Source organism: Triticum urartu, chromosome 6A, assembly GCF_056163025.1.
Source record: "Triticum urartu cultivar PI428250 chromosome 6A, HENAU_Tu73, whole genome shotgun sequence".
In the NCBI taxonomy this organism is placed as follows: Eukaryota; Viridiplantae; Streptophyta; class Magnoliopsida; order Poales; family Poaceae; genus Triticum; species Triticum urartu.
The window spans coordinates 10,152,579-10,178,672 of NC_141878.1; positions in this window are offsets into that span (position 1 = coordinate 10,152,579).

A 26,094-nucleotide genomic window follows, 5' to 3' on the forward strand; every position below is an offset into this window, starting at 1 on the left:
GAAGAGGCGGGACGCATCTCCGGGGCGTGGCCCCCCTCACGGACGGCGATGACACGGTAGTAGACGTTCTGCGGTAACGATGCGGCGTCAATATTACTAAATACTCGGAGCGTGATAAAATCATGATTTTTTTTGCACGACGTGGGCACATGTGCTATAGGAACGATGGTATTTCTTCATAATTTTTGGTGATGGAGAAGTATCCGAAAAATTCCCTCTACGCGGATTGCTCCTCGCGCGTCTATGGCTCTGGCCGGCGGCCTCCGGGGGCTAGCATGCCGCCAAATCTTGCGCCGGCGGCCTCTCACAAGTCTGGAAGTGTTGTCGCGGTTGCAAATGCCCGGCACGCGTGTCCGGGGTGTGCCTCCCTCACGGATGGCGCTGCCGCCGGCACCTGGAGGGGGGAAACGGACGCGTGGGGTCTACACGGAGGGGATCTTGCTGTGGGTCTGCCCCGGATGTTGCTCCAAAGTGTTCCTATGGGCTGACCTAACACAACTGGGTGGGGAGGTCCACTGGTCAAAGCCCGTCCGTGCAAAGTCAAAGGGGTAGATCCCGTGGTCAAACGCTACAGGGTTAGGCGGGACGGGGGCACTGGGGGTAGCAATGCCACCGGAGCATCGCACCGGACCCTCATACATGCGGGGTGGTGTGGTGGCATGTCCGAATAGGCGGGACGCGTCTCCGGGGCGTGGCCCCCCTCACGGACGGCGATGACACGGTAGTAGAAGTTCTGCGGTAACGATGCGGCGTCAATATTACTAAATACTCGGAGCGCGATAAAATCATGATTTTTTTTCACGATGTGGGCACATGTACTATAGGAACGATGGTATTTTTTCAGAATTTTTGGTGATGGAGAAGTATCCGAAAAATTCCCTCTACGCGGATTGCCCTTCACGCGTCTACGGCTGTGGCCGGCGGCCTCCGGGGGCTAGCATGCTGCCAAATCTTGCGCCGGCGGCCTCTCACAAGTCTGGAAGTGTTGTCGCGGTTGAAACGCCCGGCACGCGTGTCTGGGGTGTGCCCCCCTAACGGATGGCGCTGCCACCAGCACCTGGAGGGGGGAAACGGACGCGTGGGGTCTACACGGAGGGGATCTTGCTGTGTGTCTGCCCCGGATGTTGCTCCAAAGTGTTCCTATGGCTGACCTAACACAACCGGGTGGGGAGGTCCATTGGTCAAAGCCCGTCCGTCCAAAGTCAAAGGGGTAGATCCCGTGGTCAAACACTACAGGGTTAGGCGGGACGGGGGCACTGGGGGGGTAGCAATGCCACCGGAGCATCGCACCGGGCCCTCATACATGCGGGGTGGTGTGGTGGCATGTCCGAAGAGGCGGGACGCGTCTCCGGGGCATGGCCCCCCTCACGGACGGCGATGACACGGTAGTAGACGTTCTGCGGTAACGATGCGGCGTCTATATTACAAAATACTCGGAGAGCGATAAAATCATGATTTTTTTTGCACGACGTGGGCACATGTGCTATAGGAACGATGGTATTTTTTCATAATTTTTGGTGATGGAGAAGTATCCGAAAAATTCCCTCTCCGCGGATTGCCCTTCGCGCGTCTACGGCTGTGGCCGGCGGCCTCCGGGGGCTAGCATGCCGCCAAATCTTGCGCCGGCGGCCTCTCACAAGTCTGGAAGTGTTGTCGCGGTTGCAAACGCCCGGCACGCGTGTCCGGGGTGTGCCCCCCTCACGGAGGGCGCTGCCGCCGGCACCTGGAGGGGGGAAACGGACGCGTGGGGTCTACACGGAGGGGATCTTGCTGTGTGTCTGCCCCGGATGTTGCTCCAAAGTGTTCCTATGGGCTGACCTAACACAACCGGGTGGGGAGGTCCACTGGTCAAAGCCCGTCCGTGGAAAGTCAAAGGGGTAGATCCCGTGGTCAAACGCTACAGGGTTAGGCGGGACGGGGGCACTTGGGGGGTAGCAATGCCACGGGAGCGTCGCACCGGGCCCTCATACATGCGGGGTGGTGTGGTGGCATGTCCGAAGAGGCGGGACGCGTCTCCGGGGCGTGGCCCCCCTCACGGACGGCGATGACACGGTAGTAGACGTTCTGCGGTAACGATGCGGCGTCAATATTACTAAATACTCGGAGCGCGATAAAATCATGATTTTTTTTGCATGACGTGGGCACATCTGCTATAGGAACGATGGTATTTTTCCATAATTTTTGGCGATGGAGAAGTATCCGAAAAATTCCCTCTACGCGGATTGCCCTTCGTGCGTCTACGGCTGTGGCCGGCGGCCTCCGGGGGCTAGCATGCCGCCAAATCTTGCGCCGGCGGCCTCTCACAAGTCTGGAAGTGTTGTCGCGGTTGCAAACGCCCGGCAGGCGTGTCCGGGGCGTGCCCCCCTCACGGACGGCGCTGCCGCCGGCACCTGGAGGGGGGAAACGGACGCGTGGGGTCTACACGGAGGGGATCTTGCTGTGTGTCTGCCCCGGATGTTGCTCCAAAGTGTTCCTATGGGCTGACCTAACACAACCGGGTGGGGAGGTCCACTGGTCAAAGCCCGTCCGTGTAAAGTCAAAGGGGTAGATCCCGTGGTCAAACGCTACAGGGTTAGGCGGGACGGGGGCACTGGGGGGAAGCAATGCCACCGGAGCATCGCACCGGGCCCTCATACATGCGGCGTGGTGTGGTGGCATGTCCGAAGAGGCGGGACGCGTCTCCGGGGCGTGGCCCCCCTCACGGACGGCCATGACACGGTAGTAGACGTTCTGCCGTAACGATGCGGCGTCAATATTACTAAATACTAGGAGCGCGATAAAATGATGATTTTTTTTTTGCACGACGCGGGCACATGTGCTATAGGAACGATGGAATTTTTTCATAATTTTTGGTGATGGAGAAGTATCCGAAAAATTCCCACTACGCGGATTGCCCTTCGCGCGTCTACGGCTGTGGCCGGCGGTCTCCAGGGGCTAGCATGCCGCCAAATCTTGCGCCGGCGGCCTCTCACAAGTCTGGAAGTCTTGTCGCGATTGCAAACGCCCGGCACGCGTGTCCGGGGTGTGCCCCCTCACGGACGGCGCTGCCGCCGCCACCTGGAAGGGGGAAACGGACGCGTGGGGTCTACACGGAGGGGATCTTGCTGTGGGTCTGCCCCGGATGTTGCTCCAAAGTGTTCCTATGGGCTGACCTAACACAACCGGGTGTGGAGGTCCACTGGTCAAAGCCCGTCCGTGCAAAGTCAAAGGGGTAGATCCCGTGGTCAAACGCTACAGGGTTAGGCGGGACGGGGGCACTGGGGGTAGCAATGCCACCGAAGCGTCACACCGGGCCCTCATACATGTGGGGTGGTGTGGTGGCATGTCCGAAGAGGCGGGACGCATCTCCGGGGCGTGGCCCCCCTCACGGACGGCGATGACACGGTAGTAGACGTTCTGCGGTAACGATGCGGCGTCAATATTACTAAATACTCGGAGCGTGATAAAATCATGATTTTTTTTGCACGACGTGGGCACATGTGCTATAGGAACGATGGTATTTCTTCATAATTTTTGGTGATGGAGAAGTATCCGAAAAATTCCCTCTACGCGGATTGCTCTTCGCGCGTCTATGGCTGTGGCCGGCGGCCTCCGGGGGCTAGCATGCCGCCAAATCTTGCGCCGGCGGCCTCTCACAAGTCTGGAAGTGTTGTCGCGGTTGCAAATGCCCGGCACGCGTGTCCGGGGTGTGCCTCCCTCACGGATGGCGCTGCCGTCGGCACCTGGAGGGGGGAAACGGACGCGTGGGGTCTACACGGAGGGGATCTTGCTGTGGGTCTGCCCCGGATGTTGCTCCAAAGTGTTCCTATGGGCTGACCTAACACAACTGGGTGGGGAGGTCCACTGGTCAAAGCCCGTCCGTGCAAAGTCAAAGGGGTAGATCCCGTGGTCAAACGCTACAGGGTTAGGCGGGACGGGGGCACTAGGGGTAGCAATGCCACCGGAGCGTCGCACCGGGCCCTCATACATGCGGGGTGGTGTGGTGGCATGTCCGAATAGGCGGGACGCGTCTCCGGGGCGTGGCCCCCCTCACGGACGGCGATGACACGGTAGTAGAAGTTCTGCGGTAACGATGCAGCGTCAATATTACTAAATACTCGGAGCGCGATAAAATCATGATTTTTTTTCACGACGTGGGCACATGTACTATAGGAACGATGGTATTTTTTCAGAATTTTTGGTGATGGAGAAGTATCCGAAAAATTCCCACTACGCGGATTGCCCTTCACGCGTCTACGGCTGTGGCCGGCGGCCTCCGGGGGCTAGCATGCTGCCAAATCTTGCGCCGGCGGCCTCTCACAAGTCTGGAAGTGTTGTCGCGGTTGAAACGCCCGGCACGCGTGTCTGGGGTGTGCCCCCCTAACGGATGGCGCTGCCGCCAGCACCTGGAGGGGGGAAACGGACGCGTGGGGTCTACACGGAGGGGATCTTGCTGTGTGTCTGCCCCGGATGTTGCTCCAAAGTGTTCCTATGGCTGACCTAACACAACCGGGTGGGGAGGTCCATTGGTCAAAGCCCGTCCGTCCAAAGTCAAAGGGGTAGATCCCGTGGTCAAACACTACAGGGTTAGGCGGGACGGGGGCACTGGGGGGGTAGCAATGCCACCGGAGCATCGCACCGGGCCCTCATACATGCGGGGTGGTGTGGTGGCATGTCCGAAGAGGCGGGACGCGTCTCCGGGGCGTGGCCCCCCTCACGGACGGCGATGACACGGTAGTAGACGTTCTGCGGTAACGATGCGACGTCTATATTACAAAATACTCGGAGAGCGATAAAATCATGATTTTTTTTGCACGACGTGGGCACATGTGCTATAGGAACGATGGTATTTTTTCATAATTTTTGGTGATGGAGAAGTATCCGAAAAATTCCCTCTCCGCGGATTGCCCTTCGCGCGTCTACGGCTGTGGCCGGCGGCCTCCGGGGGCTAGCATGCCGCCAAATCTTGCGCCGGCGGCCTGTCACAAGTCTGGAAGTGTTGTCGTGGTTGCAAACGCCCGGCACGCGTGTCCGGGGTGTGCCCCCCTCACGGAGGGCGCTGCCGCCGGCACCTGGAGGGGGGAAACGGACGCGTGGGGTCTACACGGAGGGGATCTTGCTGTGTGTCTGCCCCGGATGTTGCTCCAAAGTGTTCCTATGGGCTGACCTAACACAACCGGGTGGGGAGGTCCACTGGTCAAAGCCCGTCCGTGGAAAGTCAAAGGGGTAGATCCCGTGGTCAAACGCTACAGGGTTAGGCGGGACGGGGGCACTTGGGGGGTAGCAATGCCACGGGAGCGTCGCACCGGGCCCTCATACATGCGGGGTGGTGTGGTGGCATGTCCGAAGAGGCGGGACACGTCTCCGGGGCGTGGCCCCCCTCACGGACGGCGATGACACGGTAGTAGACGTTCTGCGGTAACGATGCGGCGTCAATATTACTAAATACTCGGAGCGCGATAAAATCATGATTTTTTTTGCATGACGTGGGCACATCTGCTATAGGAACGATGGTATTTTTTCATAATTTTTGGCGATGGAGAAGTATCCGAAAAATTCCCTCTACGCGGATTGCCCTTCGCGCGTCTACGGCTGTGGCCGGCGGCCTCCGGGGGCTAGCATGCCGCCAAATCTTGCGCCGGCGGCCTCTCACAAGTCTGGAAGTGTTGTCGCGGTTGCAAACGCCCGGCAGGCGTGTCCGGGGTGTGCCCCCCTCACGGACGGCGCTGCCGCCGGCACCTGGAGGGGGGAAACGGACGCGTGGGGTCTACACGGAGGGGATCTTGCTGTGTGTCTGCCCCGGATGTTGCTCCAAAGTGTTCGTGTGGGCTGACCTAACACAACCGGGTGGGGAGGTCCACTGGTCAAAGCCCGTCCGTGTAAAGTCAAAGGGGTAGATCCCGTGGTCAAACTCTACAGGGTTAGGCGGGACGGGGGCACTGGGGGGTAGCAATGCCACCGGAGCGTCGCACCGGGCCCTCATACATGCGGCGTGGTGTGGTGGCATGTCCGAAGAGGCGGGACGCGTCTCCGGGGCGTGGCCCCCCTCACGGACGGCCATGACACGGTAGTACACGTTCTGCCGTAACGATGCGGCGTCAATATTACTAAATACTAGGAGCGCGATAAAATCATGATTTTTTTTTGCACGACGCGGGCACATGTGCTATAGGAACTATGGAATTTTTTCATAATTTTTGGTGATGGAGAAGTATCCGAAAAATTCCCACTACGCGGATTGCCCTTCGCGCGTCTACGGCTGTGGCCGGCGGCCTCCAGGGGCTAGCATGCCGCCAAATCTTGCGCCGGCGGCCTCTCACAAGTCTGGAAGTCTTGTCGCGATTGCAAACGCCCGGCACGCGTGTCCGGGGTGTGCCCCCTCACGGACGGCGCTGCCGCCGGCACCTGGAAGGGGGAAACGGACGCGTAGGGTCTACACGGAGGGGATCTTGCTGTGGGCCTGCCCCGGATGTGGCTCCAAAGTGTTCCTATGGGCTGACCTAACACAACCGGGTGTGGAGGTCCACTGGTCAAAGCCCGTCGGTGCAAAGTCAAAGGGGTAGATCCCGTGGTCAAACGCTACATGGTTAGGCGGGACGGGGGCACTGGGGGTAGCAATGCCACCGGAGCGTCGCACCGGGCCCTCATACATGCGGGGTGGTGTGGTGGCATGTCCGAATAGGCGGGACGCGTCTCCGGGGCGTGGCCCCCCTCACGGACGGCGATGACACGGTAGTAGAAGTTCTGCGGTAACGATGCGGCGTCAATATTACTAAATACTCGGAGCGCGATAAAATCATGATTTTTTTTCACGACGTGGGCACATGTACTATAGGAACGATGGTATTTTTTAAGAATTTTTGGTGATGGAGAAGTATCCGAAAAATTCCCTCTACGCGGATTGCCCTTCACGCGTCTACGGCTGTGGCCGGCGGCCTCCGGGGGCTAGCATGCTGCCAAATCTTGCGCCTGCGGCCTCTCACAAGTCTGGAAGTGTTGTCGCGGTTGAAACGCCCGGCACGCGTGTCTGGGGTGTGCCCCCCTAACGGATGGCGCTGCCGCCAGCACCTGGAGGGGGGAAACGGACGCGTGGGGTCTACACGGAGGGGATCTTGCTGTGTGTCTGCCCCGGATGTTGCTCCAAAGTGTTCCTATGGCTGACCTAACACAACCGGGTGGGGAGGTCCATTGGTCAAAGCCCGTCCGTCCAAAGTCAAAGGGGTAGATCCCGTGGTCAAACACTACAGGGTTAGGCGGGACGGGGGCACTGGGGGGGTAGCAATGCCACCGGAGCATCGCACCGGGCCCTCATACATGCGGGGTGGTGTGGTGGCATGTCCGAAGAGGCGGGACGCGTCTCCGGGGCGTGGCCCCCCTCACGGACGGCGATGACACGGTAGTAGACGTTCTGCGGTAACGATGCGGCGTCTATATTACTAAATACTCGGAGAGCGATAAAATCATGATTTTTTTTGCACGACGTGGGCACATGTGCTATAGGAACGATGGTATTTTTTCATAATTTTTGGTGATGGAGAAGTATCCGAAAAATTCCCTCTCCGCGGATTGCCCTTCGCGCGTCTACGGCTGTGGCCGGCGGCCTCCGGGGGCTAGCATGCCGCCAAATCTTGCGCCGGCGGCCTCTCACAAGTCTGGAAGTGTTGTCGCAGTTGCAAACGCCCGGCACGCGTGTCCGGGGTGTGCCCCCCTCACGGAGGGCGCTGCCGCCGGCACCTGGAGGGGGGAAACGGACGCGTGGGGTCTACACGGAGGGGATCTTGCTGTGTGTCTGCCCCGGATGTTGCTCCAAAGTGTTCCTATGGGCTGACCTAACACAACCGGGTGGGGAGGTCCACTGGTCAAAGCCCGTCCGTGCAAAGTCAAAGGGGTAGATCCCGTGGTCAAACGCTACAGGGTTAGGCAGGACGGGGGCACTGGGGGGGTAGCAATGCCAAAGGAGCGTCGCACCGGGCCCTCATACATGCGGGGTGGTGTGGTGGCATGTCCGAAGAGGCGGGACGCGTCTCCGGGGCGTGGCCCCCCTCACGGACGGCGATGACACGGTAGTAGACGTTCTGCGGTAACGATGCGGCGTCAATATTACTAAATACTCGGAGCGCGATAAAATCATGATTTTTTTTGCATGACGTGGGCACATCTGCTATAGGAACGATGGTATTTGTTCATAATTTTTGGCGATGGAGAAGTATCCGAAAAATTCCCTCTACGCGGATTGCCCTTCGCGCGTCTACGGCTGTGGCCGGCGGCCTCCGGGGGCTAGCATGCCGCCAAATCTTGCGCCGGCGGCCTCTCACAAGTCTGGAAGTGTTGTCGCGGTTGCAAACGCCCGGCACGCGTGTCCGGGGTGTGCCCCCCTCACGGAGGGCGCTGCCGCCGGCACCTGGAGGGGGGAAACGGACGCGTGGGGTCTACACGGAGGGGATCTTGCTGTGTGTCTGCCCCGGATGTTGCTCCAAAGTGTTCCTATGGGCTGACCTAACACAACCGGGTGGGGAGGTCCACTGGTCAAAGCCCGTCCGTGGAAAGTCAAAGGGGTAGATCCCGTGGTCAAACGCTACAGGGTTAGGCGGGACGGGGGCACTTGGGGGGTAGCAATGCCACGGGAGCGTCGCACCGGGCCCTCATACATGCGGGGTGGTGTGGTGGCATGTCCGAAGAGGCGGGACGCGTCTCCGGGGCGTGGCCCCCCTCACGGACGGCGATGACACGGTAGTAGACGTTCTGCGGTAACGATGCGGCGTCAATATTACTAAATACTCGGAGCGCGATAAAATCATGATTTTTTTTGCATGACGTGGGCACATCTGCTATAGGAACGATGGTATTTTTTCATAATTTTTGGCGATGGAGAAGTATCCGAAAAATTCCCTCTACGCGGATTGCCCTTCGCGCGTCGACGGCTGTGGCCGGCGGCCTCCGGGGGCTAGCATGCCGCCAAATCTTGCGCCGGCGGCCTCTCACAAGTCTGGAAGTGTTGTCGCGGTTGCAAACGCCCGGCACGCGTGTCCGGGGTGTGGCCCCCTCACGGACGGCGCTGCCGCCGGCACCTGGAGGGGGGAAACAGACGCGTGGGGTCTACACGGAGGGGATCTTGCTGTGTGTCTGCCCCGGATGTTGCTCCAAAGTATTCCTATGGGCTGACCTAACACAACCGGGTGGGGAGGTCCACTGGTCAAAGCCCGTCCGTGGAAAGTCAAAGGGGTAGATCCCGTGGTCAAACGCTACAGGGTTAGGCGGGACGGGGGCACTGGGGGGTAGCAATGCCACCGGAGCGTCGCACCGGGCCCTCACACATGCGGGGTGGTGTGGTGGCATGTCCGAAGAGGCGGGACGCGTCTCCGGGGCTTGGCCCCCTCATGGACGGCAATGACACGGTAGTAGACGTTCTGCCGTAACGATCCGGCATCAATATTACTAAATACTAGGAGCGTGATAAAATCATGATTTTTTTTGCACGACGCGGGCACATGTGCTATAGGAACGGTGGTATTTTTTCATAATTTTTGGTGATGGAGAAGTATCCGAAAAATTCCCACTACGCGGATTGCCCTCGCGCGTCTACGGCTGTGGCCGGCGGCCTCCGGGGGCTAGCATGCCGCCAAATCTTGCGCCGGCGGCCTCTCACAAGTCTGGAAGTGTTGTCGCGGTTGCAAACGCCCGGCATGCGTGTCCGGGGTGTGCCCCCCTCACGGACGGCGCTGCCGCCGGCACCTGGAGGGGGGAAACGGACGCGTGGGGTCTACACGGAGGGGATCTTGCTGTGGGTCTGCCCCGGATGTTGCTCCAAAGTGTTCCTATGGGCTGACCTAACACAACCGGGTGGGGAGGTCCACTGGTCAAAGCCCGTCCGTGCAAAGTCAAAGGGGTAGATCCCGTGGTCAAACGCTATAGGGTTAGGCGGGACGGGGGCACAGGGGGTAGCAATGCCACCGGAGCGTCGCACAGGGCCCTCATACATGTGGGGTGGTGTGGTGGCATGTCCGAAGAGGCGGGACGCGTCTCCGGGGCGTGGCCCCCCTCACGGATGGCGATGACACGGTAGTAGACGTTCTGCGGTAACGATGCGGCGTCAATATTACTAAATACTTGGAGCGCGATAAAATCATGATTTTTTCTTGCACGACGTGGGCACATGTGCTATAGGAACGGTGGTAGTTTTTCATAACTTTTGGTGATGGAGAAGTATCCGAAAAATTCCCTCTATGCGGATTGCCCTTCGCGCGTCTATGGCTGTGGCCGGCGGCCTCCGGGGGCTAGCATGCCGCCAAATCTTGCGCCGGCGGCCTCTCACAAGTCTGGAAGTGTTGTCGCGGTTGCAAACGCCCGGCACGCGTGTCCGGGGTGTGCCCCCCTCACGGACGGCGCTGCCGCCGACACCTGGAGGGGGGAAATGGACGCGTGGGGTCTACACGGAGGGGATCTTGCTGTGTGTCTGCCCCGGATGTTGCTCCAAAGTGTTCCTATGGGCTGACCTAACACAACCGGGTGGGGAGGTCCACTGGTCAAAGCCCGTCCGTGCAAAGTCAAAGGGGTAGATCCCGTGGTCAAACGCTACAGGGTTAGGCAGGACGGGGGCACTGGGGGGTAGCAATGCCAAAGGAGCATCGCACCGGGCCCTCATACATGCGGGGTGGTGTGGTGGCATGTCCGAAGAGGCGGGACGCGTCTCCGGGGCGTGGCCCCCCTCACGGACGGCGATGACACGGTAGTAAACGTTCTGCGGTAACGATGCGGCGTCAATATTACTAAATACTCGGAGCGCGATAAAAGCATGATTTTTTTTGCATGACGTGGGCACATCTGCTATAGGAACGATGGTATTTTTTCATAATTTTTGGCGATGGAGAAGTATCCGAAAAATTCCCTCTACGCGGATTGCCCTTCGCGCGTCTACGGCTGTGGCCGGCGGCCTCCGGGGGCTAGCATGCCGCCAAATCTTGCGCCGGCGGCCTCTCACAAGTCTGGAAGTGTTGTCGCGGTTGCAAACGCCCGGCACGCGTGTCCGGGGTGTGCCCCCCTCACGGAGGGCGCTGCCGCCGGCACCTGGAGGGGGGAAACGGACGCGTGGGGTCTACACGGAGGGGATCTTGCTGTGTGTCTGCCCCGGATGTTGCTCCAAAGTGTTCCTATGGGCTGACCTAACACAACCGGGTGGGGAGGTCCACTGGTCAAAGCCCGTCCGTGGAAAGTCAAAGGGGTAGATCCCGTGGTCAAACGCTACAGGGTTAGGCGGGACGGGGGCACTTGGGGGGTAGCAATGCCACGGGAGCGTCGCACCGGGCCCTCATACATGCGGGGTGGTGTGGTGGCATGTCCGAAGAGGCGGGACGCGTCTCCGGGGCGTGGCCCCCCTCACGGACGGCGATGACACGGTAGTAGACGTTCTGCGGTAACGATGCGGCGTCAATATTACTAAATACTCGGAGCGCGATAAAATCATGATTTTTTTTGCATGACGTGGGCACATCTGCTATAGGAACGATGGTATTTTTTCATAATTTTTGGCGATGGAGAAGTATCCGAAAAATTCCCTCTACGCGGATTGCCCTTCGCGCGTCTACGGCTGTGGCCGGCGGCCTCCGGGGGCTAGCATGCCGCCAAATCTTGCGCCGGCGGCCTCTCACAAGTCTGGAAGTGTTGTCGCGGTTGCAAACGCCCGGCAGGCGTGTCCGGGGTGTGCCCCCCTCACGGACGGCGCTGCCGCCGGCACCTGGAGGGGGGAAACGGACGCGTGGGGTCTACACGGAGGGGATCTTGCTGTGTGTCTACCCCGGATGTTGCTCCAAAGTGTTCGTATGGGCTGACCTAACACAACCGGGTGGGGAGGTCCACTGGTCAAAGCCCGTCCGTGTAAAGTCAAAGGGGTAGATCCCGTGGTCAAACGCTACAGGGTTAGGCGGGACGGGGGCACTGGGGGGTAGCAATGCCACCGGAGCGTCGCACCGGGCCCTCATACATGCGGCGTGGTGTGGTGGCATGTCCGAAGAGGCGGGACGCGTCTCCGGGGCGTGGCCCCCCTCACGGACGGCCATGACACGGTAGTAGACGTTCTGCCGAAACGATGCGGCGTCAATATTACTAAATACTAGGAGCGCGATAAAATCATGATTTTTTTTTGCACGACGCGGGCACATGTGCTATAGGAACGATGGAATTTTTTCATAATTTTTGGTGATGGAGAAGTATCCGAAAAATTCCCACTACGCGGATTGCCCTTCGCGCGTCTACGGCTGTGGCCGGCGGCCTCCAGGGGCTAGCATGCCGCCAAATCTTGCGCCGGCGGCCTCTCACAAGTCTGGAAGTCTTGTCGCGATTGCAAACGCCCGGCACGCGTGTCCGGGGTGTGCCCCCTCACGGACGGCGCTGCCGCCGGCACCTGGAAGGGGGAAACGGACGCGTAGGGTCTACACGGAGGGGATCTTGCTGTGGGCCTGCCCCGGATGTTGCTCCAAAGTGTTCCTATGGGCTGACCTAACACAACCGGGTGTGGAGGTCCACTGGTCAAAGCCCGTCGGTGCAAAGTCAAAGGGGTAGATCCCGTGGTCAAACGCTACAGGGTTAGGCGGGACGGGGGCACTGGGGGGAGCAATGCCACCGGAGCGTCGCACCGGGCCCTCATACATGCGGGGTGGTGTGGTGGCATGTCCGAATAGGCGGGACGCGTCTCCGGGGCGTGGCCCCCCTCACGGACGGCGATGACACGGTAGTAGACGTTCTGCGGTAACGATGCGGCGTCAATATTACTAAATACTCGGAGCGCGATAAGATCATGATTTTTTTTCACGACGTGGGCACATGTACTATAGGAACGATGGTATTTTTTAAGAATTTTTGGTGATGGAGAAGTATCCGAAAAATTCCCTCTACGCGGATTGCCCTTCACGCGTCTACGGCTGTGGCCGGCGGCCTCCGGGGGCTAGCATGCTGCCAAATCTTGCGCCTACGGCCTCTCACAAGTCTGGAAGTGTTGTCGCGGTTGAAACGCCCGGCACGCGTGTCTGGGGTGTGCCCCCCTAACGGATGGCGCTGCCGCCAGCACCTGGAGGGGGGAAACGGACGCGTGGGGTCTACACGGAGGGGATCTTGCTGTGTGTCTTTCCCGGATGTTGCTCCAAAGTGTTCCTATGGCTGACCTAACACAACCGGGTGGGGAGGTCCATTGGTCAAAGCCCGTCCGTCCAAAGTCAAAGGGGTAGATCCCGTGGTCAAACACTACAGGGTTAGGCGGGACGGGGGCACTGGGGGGGTAGCAATGCCACCGGAGCATCGCACCGGGCCCTCATACATGCGGGGTGGTGTGGTGGCATGTCCGAAAAGGCGGGACGCGTCTCCGGGGCGTGGCCCCCCTCACGGACGGCGATGACACGGTAGTAGACGTTCTGCGGTAACGATGCGGCGTCTATATTACTAAATACTCGGAGAGCGATAAAATCATGATTTTTTTTGCACGACGTGGGCACATGTGCTATAGGAACGATGGTATTTTTTCATAATTTTTGGTGATGGAGAAGTATCCGAAAAATTCCCTCTCCACGGATTGCCCTTCGCGCGTCTACGGCTGTGGCCGGCGGCCTCCGGGGGCTAGCATGCCGCCAAATCTTGCGCCGGCGGCCTCTCACAAGTCTGGAAGTGTTGTCGCGGTTGCAAACGCCCGGCACGTGTGTCCGGGGTGTGCCCCCCTCACGGAGGGCGCTGCCGCCGGCACCTGGAGGGGGGAAACGGACGCGTGGGGTCTACACGGAGGGGATCTTGCTGGGTGCCTGCCCCGGATGTTGCTCCAAAGTGTTCCTATGGGCTGACCTAACACAACCGGGTGGGGAGGTCCACTGGTCAAAGCCCGTCCGTGGAAAGTCAAAGGGGTAGATCCCGTGGTCAAACGCTACAGGGTTAGGCGGGACGGGGGCACTTGGGGGGTAGCAATGCCACCGGAGCGTCGCACCGGGCCCTCATACATGCGGGGTGGTGTGGTGGCATGTCCGAAGAGGCGGGACGCGTCTCCGGGGCGTGGCCCCCCTCACGGACGGCGATGACACGGTAGTAGATGTTCTGCGGTAACGATGCGGCGTCAATATTACTAAATAATTGGAGCGCGATAAAATCATGATTTTTTTTGCACGACGTGGGCACATGTGCTATAGGAACGATGGTATTTTTTCATAATTTTTGGTGACGGAGAACTATCCGAAAAATTCCCTCTACGCGGATTGCCCTTCGCGCGTCTACGGCTGTGGCCGGCGGCCTCCGGGGGCTAGCATGCCGCCAAATCTTGCGCCGGCGGCCTCTCACAAGTCTGGAAGTGTTGTCGCGGTTGCAAACTCCCGGCACGCGTGTCCGGGGTGTGGCCCCCTCACGGACGGCGCTGCCGCCGGCACCTGGAGGGGGGAAACAGACGCGTGGGGTCTACACGGAGGTGATCTTGCTGTGTGTCTGCCCCGGATGTTGCTCCAAAGTATTCCTATGGGCTGACCTAACACAACCGGGTGGGGAGGTCCACTGGTCAAAGCCCGTCCGTGGAAAGTCAAAGGGGTAGATCCCGTGGTCAAACGCTACAGGGTTAGGCGGGACGGGGGCACTGGTGAGTAGCAATGCCACCGGAGCGTCGCACCAGGCCCTCATACATGCGGGGTGGTGTGGTGGCATGTCCGAAGAGGCGGGACGCGTCTCCGGGGCGTGGCCCCCTCACGGACGGCAATGACACGGTAGTAGACGTTCTGCCGTAACGATGCGGCATCAATATTACTAAATACTAGGAGCGCGATAAAATCATGATTTTTTTTGCACGACGCGGGCACATGTGCTATAGGAACGGTGGTATTTTTTCATAATTTTTGGTGATGGAGAAGTATCCGAAAAATTCCCACTACGCGGATTGCCCTCGCGCGTCTGCGGCTGTGGCCGGCGGCCTCCGGGGGCTAGCATGCCGCCAAATCTTGCGCCGGCGGCCTCTCACAAGTCTGGAAGTGTTGTCGCGGTTGCAAACGCCCGGCATGCGTGTCCGGGGTGTGCCCCCCTCACGGACGGCGCTGCCGCCGGCACCTGGAGGGGGGAAACGGACGCGTGGGGTCTACACGGAGGGGATCTTGCTGTGGGTCTGCCCCGGATGTTGCTCCAAAGTGTTCCTATGGGCTGACCTAACACAACCGGGTGGGGAGGTCCACTGGTCAAAGCCCGTCCGTGCAAAGTCAAAGGGGTAGATCCCATGGTCAAACGCTATAGGGTTAGGCGGGACGGGGGCACAGGGGGTAGCAATGCCACCGGAGCGTCGCACAGGGCCCTCATACATGTGGGGTGGTGTGGTGGCATGTCCGAAGAGGCGGGACGCGTCTCTGGGGCGTGGCCCCCCTCACGGACGGCGATGACACGGTAGTAGACGTTCTGCGGTAACGATGCGGCGTCAATATTACTAAATACTTGGAGCGCGATAAAATCATGATTTTTTCTTGCACGACGTGGGCACATGTGCTATAGGAACGGTGGTAGTTTTTCATAACTTTTGGTGATGGAGAAGTATCCGAAAAATTCCCTCTATGCGGATTGCCCTTCGCGCGTCTACGGCTGTGGCCGGCGGCCTCCGGGGGCTAGCATGCCGCCAAATCTTGCGCCGGCGGCCTCTCACAAGTCTGGAAGTGTTGTCGCGGTTGCAAACGCCCGGCACGCGTGTCCGGGGTGTGCCCCCCTCACGGACGGCGCTGCCGCCGGCACCTGGAGGGGGGAAATGGACGCGTGGGGTCTACACGGAGGGGATCTTGCTGTGTGTCTGCACCGGATGTTGCTCCAAAGTGTTCCTATGGGCTGACCTAACACAACCGGGTGGGGAGATCCACTGGTCAAAGCCCGTCCGTGCAAAGTCAAAGGGGTAGATCCCGTGGTCAAACGCTACAGGGTTAGGCGGGACGGGGGCACTGGGGGGGTAGCAATGCCAAAGGAGCGTCGCACCGGGCCCTCATACATGCGGGGTGGTGTGGTGGCATGTCCGAAGAGGCGGGACGCGTCTCTGGGGCGTGGCCCCCCTCACGGACAGCGATGACACGGTAGTAGACGTTCTGCCGTAACGATGCGGCGTCAATATTACTAAATACTAGGAGCGCGATAAAATCATGATTTTTTTTGCACGACGCGGGCACATCTGCTATAGGAACGATGGAATTTTTTCATAATTTTTGGTGATGGAGAAGTATCCGAAAAATTCCCACTATGCGGATTGCCCTTCGCGCGTCTATGGCTGTGGCCGGCGGCCTCCGGGGGCTAGCATGCCGCCAAATCTTGTGCCGGCGGCCTCTCACAAGTCTGGAAGTGTTGTCGCGGTTGCAAACGCCCGGCACGCGTGTCCGGGGTGTGCCCCCCTCAAGGACGGCGCTGCCGCCGGCACCTGGAGGGGGGAAACGGACGCGTGGGGTCTACACGGAGGGGATCTTGCTGCGGGTCTGCCCCGGATGTTGCTCCAAAGTGTTCCTATGGGCTGACCTAACACAACCGGGTGGGGAGGTCCACTGGTCAAAGCCCGTCCGTGCAAAGTCAAAGGGGTAGATCCCGTGGTCAAACGCTACAGGGTTAGGCGGGACGGGGGCACTGGGTGTAGCAATGCCACTGGAGCCTCGCACCGGGCCCTCATACATGCGGGGTGGTGTGGTGGCATGTCCGAAGAGGCGGGACGCATCTCCGGGGCGTGGCCCCCCTCACGGACGGCGATGACACGGTAGTAGACGTTCTGCGGTAACGATGCAGCGTCAATATTACTAAATACTCAGAGCGCGATAAAATCATGATTTTTTTTGCACGACGTGGGCACATGTGCTATAGGAACGGTGGTATTTTTTCATAATTTTTGGTGATGGAGAAGTATCCGAAAAATTCCCTCTACGCGGATTGCCCTTCGCGCGTCTACGGCTGTGGCCGGCGGCCTCCGGGGGCTAGCATGCCGCCAAATCTTGCGCCGGCGGCCTCTCACAAGTCTGGAAGTGTTGTCGCGGTTGCAAACGCCCGGCACGCGTGTCCGAGTTGTGCCCCCCTCACAGACGGCGCTGCCGCCGGCACCTGGAGGGGGGAAACGGACACGTGGGGTCTACACGGAGGGGATCTTGCTGTGGGTCTGCCCCGGATGTTGCTCCAAAGTGTTCCTATGGGCTGACCTAACACAACCGGGTGGGGAGGTCCACTGGTCAAAGCCCGTCCGTGCAAAGTCAAAGGGGTAGATCCCGTGGTCAAACGCTACAGGGTTAGGCGGGACGGGGGCACTGGGGGTAGCAATGCCACCGGAGCGTCGCACCGGGCCCTCATACATGCGGGGTGGTGTGGTGGCATGTCCGAAGAGGCGGGACGCGTCTCCGGGGCGTGGCCCCCCACACGGACGGCGATGACACGGTAGTAGACGTTCTGCGGTAACGATGCGGCGTCAATATTACTAAATACTTGGAACGCGATAAAATCATGATTTTTTTTTGCACGATGTGGGCACATGTTCTATAGGAACGGTGGTATTTTTTAATAATTTTTGGTGACGGAGAAGTATCCGAAAAATTCTCTCTACGCGGATTGCCCTTCGCGCGTCTACGGCTGTGGCCGGCGGCCTCCGGGGGCTAGCATGCCGCCAAATCTTGCGCCGGCGGCCTCTCACAAGTCTGGAAGTGTTGTCGCGGTTGCAAAGGCCCGGCACCCGTGTCCGGGGTGTGCCCCCCTCACGGACGGCGCTGCCGCCGGCACCTGGAGGGGGGAAACGGACGCGTGGGGTCTAAACGGAGGGGATCTTGCTGTGTGTCTGCCCCGGATGTTGCTCCAAAGTGTTCCTATGGGCTGACCTAACACAACCGGGTGGGGAGGTCCACTGGTCAAAGCCCGTCCGTGCAAAGTCAAAGGGGTAGATCCCGTGGTCAAACGCTACAGTGTTAGGCGGGACGGGGGCACTGGGGGGGTAGCAATGCCACCGGAGCGTCGCACCGGGCCCTCATACATGCGGGGTGGTGTGGTGGCATGTACGAAGAGGCGGGACGCGTCTCCGGGGCGTGGCCCCGCTCACGGACGGCGATGACACGGTAGTAGACGTTCTGCGGTAACGATGCGGCGTCAATATTACTAAATACTCAGAGCGCGATAAAATCATGATTTTCTTTGCACGACGTGGGCACATGTGCTATAGGAACGATGGTATTTTTTCATAATTTTTGGTGATGGAGAAGTATCCGAAAAATTCCCTCTACGCGGATTGCTCTTCGTGCGTCTACGGCTGTGGCCGGCGGCCTCCGGGGGCTAGCATGCCGCCAAATCTTGCGCCGGCGGCCTCTCACAAGTCTGGAAGTGTTGTCGCCGTTGCAAACGCCCGGCACGCGTGTCCGGGGTGTGCCTCCCTCACGGAGGGCGCTGCCGCCGGCACCTGGAGGGGGGAAACGGACGCGTGGGGTCTACACGGAGGGGATCTTGCTGTGGGTCTGCCCCGGATGTTGCTCCAAAGTGTTCCTATGGGCTGACCTAACACAACCGGGTGGGGAGGTCCACTGGTCAAAGCCCGTCCGTGCAAAGTCAAAGGGGTAGATCCCGTGGTCAAACGCTACAGGGTTAGGCGGGACGGGGGCACTGGGGGTAGCAATGCCACCGGAGCGTCGCACCGGGCCCTCATACATGCGGGGTGGTGTGGTGGCATGTCCGAAGAGGCGGGACGCGTCTCCGGGGCGTGGCCCCCCTCACGGACGGCGATGACACGGTAGTAGAAGTTCTGCGGTCACGATGCGGCGTCAATATTACTAAATACTCGGAGCGCGATAAAATCATGATTTTTTTGCACGACGTAGGCACATGTGCTATAGGAACGATGGTATTTTTTCAGAATTTTTGGTGATGGAGAAGTATCCAAAAAATTCCCTGTACGCGGATTGCCCTTCACGCGTCTACCGCTGTGGCCGCCGGCCTCCGGGGGCTAGCATGCTGCCAAATCTTGCGCCGGCGGCCTCTCACAAGTCTGGAAGTGTTGTCGCGGTTGAAACGCCCGGCACGCGTGTCGGGGGTGTGCCCCCCTCACGGACGGCGCTGCCGCCGGCACCTGGAGGGGGGAAACGGACGCGTGGGTCTACACGGAGGGGATCTTGCTGTGGGTCTGCCCCGGATGTTGCTCCACAGTGTTCCTATGGGCTGACCTAACACAACCGGGTGGGGAGGTCCATTGGTCAAAGCCCGTCCGTGCAAAGTCAAAGGGGTAGATCCCGTGGTCAAACGCTACAGGGTTAGGCGGGACGGGGGCACTGGGGGGAAGCAATGCCACCGGAGCATCGCACCGGGCCCTTATACATGCGGGGTGGTGTGGTGGCATGTCCGAAGAGGCGGGACGCGTCTCCGGGGCGTGGCCCCCCTCACGGACGGCGATGACACGGTAGTAGACGTTCTGCGGTAACGATGCGGCGTCAATATTACTAAATAATCGGAGCGCGATAAAATCATGATTTTTTTTGCACGACGTGGGCACATGTGCTATAGGAACGATGGTATTTTTTCATAATTTTTGGTGACGGAGAAGTATCCGAAAAATTCCCTCTACGCGGATTGCCCTTCGCGCGTCTACGGCTGTGGCCGGCGGCCTCCGGGGGCTAGCATGCCGCCAAATCTTGCGCCGGCGGCCTCTCACAAGTCTGGAAGTGTTGTCGCGGTTGCAAAGGCCCGGCACCCGTGTCCGGGGTGTGCCCCCCTCACGGACGGCGCTGCCGCCGGCACCTGGAGGGGGGAAACGGATGCGTGGGGTCTAAACGGTGGGGATCTTGCTGTGTGTCTGCCCCGGATGTTGCTCCAAAGTGTTCCTATGGGCTGACCTAACACAACCGGGTGGGGAGGTCCACTAGTCAAAGCCCGTCCGTGCAAAGTCAAAGGGGTAGATCCCGTGGTCAAACGCTACAGCGTTAGGCGGGACGGGGGCACTGGGGGGGTAGCAATGCCACCGGAGCGTCGCACCGGGCCCTCATACATGCGGGGTGGTGTGGTGGCATGTACGAAGAGGCGGGACGCGTCTCCGGGGCGTGGCCCCGCTCACGGACGGCGATGACACGGTAGTAGACGTTCTGCGGTAACGATGCGGCGTCAATATTACTAAATACTCGGAGCGCGATAAAATCATGATTTTCTTTGCACGACGTGGGCACATGTGCTATAGGAACGATGGTATTTTTTCATAATTTTTGGTGATGGAGAAGTATCCGAAAAATTCCCTCTACGCGGATTGCCCTTCGCGCGTCTACGGCTGTTGCCGGCGGCCTCCGAGGGCTAGCATGCCGCCAAATCTTGCGCCGGCGGCCTCTCACAAGTCTGGAAGTGTTGTCGCGGTTGCAAACGCCCGGCACGCGTGTCCGGGGTGTGCCCCCCTCACGGACGGCGCTGCCGCCGGCACCTGGAGGGGGGAAACGGACGCGTGGGGTCTACACGGAGGGGATCTTGCTGTGTGTCTGCCCCGGATGCTGCTCCAAAGTGTTCCTATGGGCTGACCTAACACAACCGGGTGGGGAGGTCCACTGGTCAAAGCCCGTCCGTGCAAAGTAAAAGGGGTAGATCCCGTGGTCAAACGCTATAGGGTTAGGCGGGACGGGGGCACTGGGGGGTAGCAATGCCACCGGAGCGTCGCACCGGGCCCTCATACATGCGGGGTGGTGTGGTGGCATGTCCGAAGAGGCGGGACGCGTCTCCGGGGCGTGGCCCCCCTCACGGACGGCCATGACACGGTAGTAGACGTTCTGCCGTAACGATGCGGCGTCAATATTACTAAATACTAGGAGCGCCATAAAATCATGATTTTTTTTGCACGACACGGGCACATGTGCTATAGGAACGATGGAATTTTTTCATAATTTTTGGTGATGGAGAAGTATCCGAAAAATTCCCACTATGCGGATTGCCCCTCGCGCGTCTACGTCTGTGGCCGGCGGCCTCCGGGGGCTAGCATGCCGCCAAATCTTGCGCCGGCGGCCTCTCACAAGTCTGGAAGTCTTGTCGCGGTTGCAAACGCCCGGCACGCGTGTCCGGGTTGTGCCCCCATCACGGATGGCGCTGCCGCCGGCACCTGGAAGGGGGAAACGGACGCGTGGGGTCTACACGGAGGGGATCTTGCTGTGTGTCTGCCCCGGATGTTGCTCCAAAGTGTTCCTATGGGCTGACCTAACACAACCGGGTGGGGAGGTCCACTGGTCAAAGCCCGTCCGTGCAAAGTCAAAGGGGTAGATCCCGTGGTCAAACGCTACAGGGTTAGGCGGGACGGGGGCACTGGGGGGTAGCAATGCCACCGGAGCATCGCACCGGGCCCTCATAAATGCGGGGTGGTGTGGTGGCATGTCCGAAGAGGCGGGACGCGTCTCCGGGGCGTGGCCCCCCTCACGGACGGCAATGACACGGTAGTAGACGTTCTGCGGTAACGATGCGGCATCAATATTACTAAATACTCGGAGCGTGATAAAATCATGATTTTTTTTGCACGACGTGGGCACATGTGCTATAGGAACGATGGTATTTTTTCATAATTTTTGGTGATGGAGAAGTATCCGAAAAATTCCCTCTAAGCGGATTGCTCTTCGCGCGTCTACGGCTGTGGCCGGCGGCCTCCGGGGGCTAGCATGCCGCCAAATCTTGCGCCGGCGGCCTCTCACAAGTCTGGAAGTGTTGTCGCCGTTGCAAACGCCCGGCACGCGTGTCCGGGGTGTGCCTCCCTCACGGAGGGCGCTGCCGCCGGCACCTGGAGGGGGGAAACGGACGCGTGGGGTCTACACGGAGGGGATCTTGCTGTGGGTCTGCCCCGGATGTTGCTCCAAAGTGTTCCTATGTGCTGACCTAACACAACCGGGTGGGGAGGTCCACTGGTCAAAGCCCGTCCGTGCAAAGTCAAAGGGGTAGATCCCGTGGTCAAACGCTACAGGGTTAGGCGGGACGGGGGCACTGGGGCTAGCAATGCCACCGGAGCGTCGCACCGGGCCCGCATACATGCGGGGTGGTGTGGTGGCATGTCCGAAGAGGCGGGACGCGTCTCCGGGGCGTGGCCCCCCTCACGGACGGCGATGACACGGTAGTAGAAGTTCTGCGGTCACGGTGCGGCGTCAATATTACTAAATACTCGGAGCGCGATAAAATCATGATTTTTTTTGCACGACGTAGGCACATGTGCTATAGGAACGATGGTATTTTTTCAGAATTTTTGGTGATGGAGAAGTATCCAAAAAATTCCCTCTACGCGGATTGCCCTTCACGCGTCTACCGCTGTGGCCGCCGGCCTCCGGGGGCTAGCATGCTGCCAAATCTTTCGCCGGCGGCCTCTCACAAGTCTGGAAGTGTTGTCGCGGTTGAAACGCCCAGCACGCGTGTCGGGGGTGTGCCCCCCTCACGGACGGCGCTGCCGCCGGCACCTGGAGGGGGGAAACGGACGCGTGGGTCTACACGGAGGGGATCTTGCTGTGGGTCTGCCCCGGATGTTGCTCCAAAGTGTTCCTATGGGCTGACCTAACACAACCGGGTGGGGAGGTCCATTGGTCAAAGCCCGTCCGTGCAAAGTCAAAGGGGTAGATCCCGTGGTCAAACGCTACAGGGTTAGGCGGGACGGGGGCACTGGGGGGTAGCAATGCCACCGGAGCATCGCACCGGGCCCTTATACATGCGGGGTGGTGTGGTGGCATGTCCGAAGAGGCGGGACGCGTCTCCGGGGCGTGGCCCCCCTCACGGATGGCGATGACACGGTAGTAGACGTTCTGCGGTAACGATGCGGCGTCAATATTACTAAATAATCGGAGCGCGATAAAATCATGATTTTTTTTGCACGACGTGGGCACATGTGCTATAGGAACGATGGTATTTTTTCATAATTTTTGGTGACGGAGAAGTATCCGAAAAATTCCCTCTACGCGGATTGCCCTTCGCGCGTCTACGGCTGTGGCCGGCGGCCTGCGGGGGCTAGCATGCCGCCAAATCTTGCGCCGGCGGCCTCTCACAAGTCTGGAAGTGTTGTCGCGGTTGCAAAGGCCCGGCACCCGTGTCCGGGGTGTGCCCCCCTCACGGACGGCGCTGCCGCCGGCACCTGAAGGGGGGAAACGGACGCGTGGGGTCTAAACGGAGGGGATCTTGCTGTGTGTCTGCCCCGGATGTTGCTCCAAAGTGTTCCTATGGGCTGACCTAACACAACCGGGTGGGGAGGTCCACTGGTCAAAGCCCGTCCGTGCAAAGTCAAAGGGGTAGATCCCGTGGTCAAACGCTACAGCGTTAGGCGGGACGGGGGCACTGGGGGGGTAGCAATGCCACCGGAGCGTCGCACCGGGCCCTCATACATGCGGGGTGGTGTGGTGGCATGTACGAAGAGGCGGGACGCGTCTCCGGGGCGTGGCCCCGCTCACGGACGGCGATGACACGGTAGTAGACGTTTTGCGGTAACGATGCGGCGTCAATATTACTAAATACTCAGAGCGCGATAAAATCATGATTTTCTTTGCACGACGTGGGCACATGTGCTATAGGAACGATGGTATTTTTTCATAATTTTTGGTGATGGAGAAGTACCCGAAAAATTCCCTCTACGCGGATTGCCCTTCGCGCGTCTACGGCTGTTGCCGACGGCCTCCGAGGGCTAGCATGCCGCCAAATCTTGCGCCGGCGGCCTCTCACAAGTCTGGAAGTGTTGTCGCGGTTGCAAACGCCCGGCACGCGTGTCCGGGGTGTGCCCCCCTCACGGACGGCGCTGCCGCCGGCACCTGGAGGGGGGAAACGGACGCGTGGGGTCTACACGGAGGGGATCTTGCTGTGTGTCTGCCCCGGATGTTGCTCCAAAGTGTTCCTATGGGCTGACCTAACACAACCGGGTGGGGAGGTCCACTGGTCAAAGCCCGTCCGTGCAAAGTAAAAGGGGTAGATCCCGTGGTCAAACGCTACAGGGTTAGGCAGGACGGGGGCACTGGGGGGTAGCAATGCCACCGGAGCGTCGCACCGGGCCCTCATACATGCGGGGTGGTGTAATGGCATGTCCGAAGAGGCGGGACGCGTCTCCGGGGCGTGGCCCCCCTCACGGACGGCCATGACACGGTAGTAGACGTTCTGCCGTAACGATGCGGCGTCAATATTACTAAATACTAGGAGCGCGATAAAATCATGATTTTTTTTGCACGACACGGGCACATGTGCTATAGGAACGATGGAATTTTTCATAATTTTTGGTGATGGAGAAGTATCCGAAAAATTCCCACTACGCGGATTGCCCCTCGCGCGTCTACGTCTGTGGCCGGCGGCCTCCGGGGGCTAGCATGCCGCCAAATCTTGCGCCGGCGGCCTCTCACAAGTCTGGAAGTCTTGTCGCGGTTGCAAACGCCCGGCACGCGTGTCCGGGGTGTGCCCCCCTCACGGACGGCGCTGCCGCCGGCACCTGGAAGGGGGAAACGGACGCGTGGGGTCTACACGGAGGGGATCTTGCTGTGTGTCTGCCCCGGATGTTGCTCCAAAGTGTTCCTATGGGCTGACCTAACACAACCGGGTGGGGAGGTCCACTGGTCAAAGCCCGTCCGTGCAAAGTCAAAGGGGTAGATCCCGTGGTCAAACGCTACAGGGTTAGGCGGGACGGGGGCACTCGGGGGTAGCAATGCCACCGGAGCATCGCACCGGGCCCTCATACATGCGGGGTGGTGTGGTGGCATGTCCGAAGAGGCGGGACGCGTCTCCGGGGCGTGGCCCCCCTCACGGACGGCGATGACACGGTAGTAGACGTTCTGCAGGAACGATGCGGCGTCAATATTACTAAATAATCGGAGCGCGATAAAATCATGATTTTTTTTGCACGACGTGGGCACATGTGCTATAGGAACGATGGTATTTTTTCATAATTTTTGGTGACGGAGAAGTATCCGAAAAATTCCCTCTACGCGGATTGCCCTTCGCGCGTCTACGGCTGTGGCCGGCGGCCTCCGGGGGCTAGCATGCCGCCAAATCTTGCGCCGGCGGCCTCTCACAAGTCTGGAAGTGTTGTCGCCGTTGCAAACGCCTGGCACGCGTGTCCGGGGTGTGCCTCCCTCACGGAGGGCGCTGCCGCCGGCACCTGGAGGGGGGAAACGGACGCGTGGGGTCTACACGGAGGGGATCTTGCTGTGTGTCTGCCCCGGATGTTGCTCCAAAGTGTTCCTATGGGCTGACCTAACACAACCGGGTGGGGAGGTCCACTGGTCAAAGCCCGTCCGTGCAAAGTCAAAGGGGTAGATCCCGTGGTCAAACGCTACAACGTTAGGCGGGACGGGGGCACTGGGGGTAGCAATGCCACCGGAGCGTCGCACCGGGCCCTCATACATGCGGGGTGGTGTGGTGGCATGTCCGAAGAGGCGGGACGCGTCTCCGGGGCGTGGCCCCCCTCACGGACGGCGATGACACGGTAGTAGAAGTTCTGCGGTCACGATGCGGCGTCAATATTACTAAATACTCGGAGCGCGAGAAAATCATGATTTTTTTTGCACGACGTAGGCACATGTGCTATAGGAACGATGGTATTTTTTCAGAATTTTTGGTGATGGAGAATTATCCAAAAAAGTCCCTCTACGCGGATTGCCCTTCACGCGTCTACCGCTGTGGCCGCCGGCCTCCGGGGGCTAGCATGCTGCCAAATCTTGCGCCGGCGGCCTCTCACAAGTCTGGAAGTGTTGTCGCGGTTGAAACGCCCAGCACGCGTGTCGGGGGTGTGCCCCCCTCACGGACGGCGCTGCCGCCGGCACCTGGAGGGGGGAAACGGACGCGTGGGTCTACACGGAGGGGATCTTGCTGTGGGTCTGCCCCGGATGTTGCTCCAAAGTGTTCCTATGGGCTGACCTAACACAACCGGGTGGGGAGGTCCATTGGTCAAAGCCCGTCCGTGCAAAGTCAAAGGGGTAGATCCCGTGGTCAAACGCTACAGGGTTAGGCGGGACGGGGGCACTGGGGGGTAGCAATGCCACCGGAGCATCGCACCGGGCCCTTATACATGCGGGGTGGTGTGGTGGCATGTCCGAAGAGGCGGGACGCGTCTCCGGGGCGTGGCCCCCCTCACGGACGGCGATGACACGGTAGTAGACGTTCTGCGGTAACGATGCGGCGTCAATATTACTAAATAATCGGAGCGTGATAAAATCATGATTTTTTTTGCAC